Here is a 2,677-nt window from a genome sequence, read left to right as displayed (position 1 = left end):
GATGCAGTAACCTTCCTCAAGGCTCTGGGTGTTAATCCTATGGCTCTGATAGTGGCGCAGGGTTTGCTGGTATCGTGCAGCATGTAGAGCTGCCCGGAGAAGGTCTTCCTGAAGAAGCATGGCATCGTCATGCCGTAGCTGCTCTCGCGCTACTTCATCGTAGGCAAGTACCCGAGGTGACCCATATATGAGTTCTGTGGGGAGCATTGCTTCTGCCCCACGATGACCCACAAGTGTAGGGGATCTATCGTAGTCCTTTCGATAGGTAAGAGTGTTGAACCAAACAAGGAGCAGAAGGAAATGGCAAGCGGTTTTCTGGCAAGGTATTCTCTGCAAGCACTAAAATTATTGGTAACAGATAGTTGTGTGATAAGATAATTCATAACGGGTAACAAGTAACAAAAGTAACTAAGGTGCAGCAAGGTGGCCCAATCCTCTTTTAGCAAAGGACAAGAATAGATGAACTCTTATATAAAGAAAAGCACTCCCGAGGACACATGTGTGAGGGAGTCCTGGATTAAGGGGTCCTCGGGCGTCTGACCTATTAGATGTGGGCCGGAGTAATGGGCTGTGAAGAAACAAAGATCGAAGACTCTACCCATGTCTGGATGGGACTCTCCTTGACGTGGAAGGCAAGGTTGGCGTCCAAATATGAAGATTCCTTTCTCTGTAACCGACCTTGTGTAAACCCTAGATCCTTCCGGTGTCTATATAAACTGGAGGGCTAGGTCTGTAGACATATATCCTCATAATCATAGTCAGACAAGCTAGACTTTTAGGGTTTAGCCATTACGATCTCGTGGTAGATCAACTCTTGTAATACTCATATTCATCAAGATCAATCAAGCAGGAAGTAGGGTATTACCTCCATAGAGAGGGCCCAAACCTAGGTAAACATTGTGTCCCCTCTCTCCTATTACCATCGACCTTAGAGGCACAGTTCGGGACCCCCTACCCGAGATCCGCCGGTTCTGACACCGACAATGGGAATTACTGTCAAGCTAGTTTTCATCATGCTCATATGATTCACGTTTGTTACTTTGATAATTTGATATGTGGGTGGACCGGTGCTTGGGTGCTACCCTTTCTTGGACAAGCCTCCCACTTATGATTAACCCCTCTCGCAAGCATCCGCAACTATGAAAGAAGAATTAAGATAAATCTAACCATAGCATGAAACATATGGATCCAAATCAGCCCCTTACGAAGCAACGCATAAACTAGGGTTTAAGCTTCTATCACTCTAGCAACCCATCATCTACTTATTACTTCCCAACGCCTTCCCCTAGTCCCAAATAATGATGAAATGTCATGTAGTCAACATTCACATAACACCACTAGATGAAAGACAACATACGTCTCATCAAAATATCGAACGAATACCAAATTCACATGATTACTTATAACATGACTTCTCCCATGTCCTCAGGAACAAATGTAAATACTCATAAAGCATATTCGTGTTCATAATCATAGGAGTATTAATTATCATTAAGCATCTAAACATATGATATTACAAAAAATAAACCAACTAGCATCAGCTACATGGAGTAATCAACACTACTAGCAACCCACAGGTACAATCTGAGGTTTTGAGACAAAGATCGAATACAAGAAATGAACTAGGGTTTGATAGGAGATGGTGCTGCTGAAGACGTTGATGGATATTGACACCCTTTTGATGAGAGGATCGTTGGTGATGACGATGGCTTTGATTTGCCCCTCCGGGAGGGATGTTTCCCCGACAGAACAAGTCCCTTAGAGCCCTAGATTGGTTCTGCCCAAGTTGCGCCTCAAGACGGCGACACTTCATCCCGAAAGCTTTCTTCTGATTTTTTCCAGGTCCAAACACACCATATAACAAAAGATGGGCATCAGGGGCCTAACAGGTGGCCCACAAGGTAGGGGGCACGCCCAGGAGGGTAGGGCGCGCCCTCCACCCTTGTGGATGGCAAGTGGTCCCCCTCCGGTACTTTCTTCGCCTAATATTTTTTATATACTCGAAAAATATTCTTCGTGAAGTTTCAGGACTTTGGGAGTTGTGCATAATAGATCTCTAATATTTGCTCCTTTTCAAGTCTAGAATTCCAGCTGCCGGCATTCTCCCTCTTCATGTAAACCATATAAAATAAAAGAGAAAAGTCATAAGTATTGTGATATAATGTGCAATACTAGCCCATAATGCAAAAAATATCAATATAAAAGCATGATGCAAATGGACGTATAAACTCCCCCAAGTTTAGACCTCGCTTGTCCTCAAGCGAAAGTAGAAATCGAAAAATATGTCCACTTGTTTAGAGATAAAATAAAATAGGAACATAAGGGCATCATGATCATCTTCAGAACAGCAACATATATTGTCATATAATTTCTTATGCTAAAGTGACAATCCGTTCACAAGGTAAAGTATGAATCAGAAACTTCATTAAAAACTAACATACTATGATCACAGTCTTTGAAGCAATTGAAATTTATCATAACATCGGAAAGAGTCAATATAAGAGCTTTTCAGCAAGTCCGCAAACCCAACTATCATTTAGTCATTCACAATTGCTAACACTCACGTGATACTTATGGGCTCAAAGCTTCAATCGGACACAGAGAAAGATAGGGGCTTATAGTTTCGCCTCCCAACCTTTTACCTCAAGGGTAATGTCAGTAATAATACTTTATGATA

The sequence above is a fragment of the Triticum aestivum genome, chromosome 5A (assembly GCF_018294505.1).
Source record: "Triticum aestivum cultivar Chinese Spring chromosome 5A, IWGSC CS RefSeq v2.1, whole genome shotgun sequence".
Taxonomy (NCBI): domain Eukaryota; kingdom Viridiplantae; phylum Streptophyta; class Magnoliopsida; order Poales; family Poaceae; genus Triticum; species Triticum aestivum.
The sequence above is the reverse complement of the archived record's forward strand: the minus strand, read 5'-3'. Positions refer to the sequence as shown.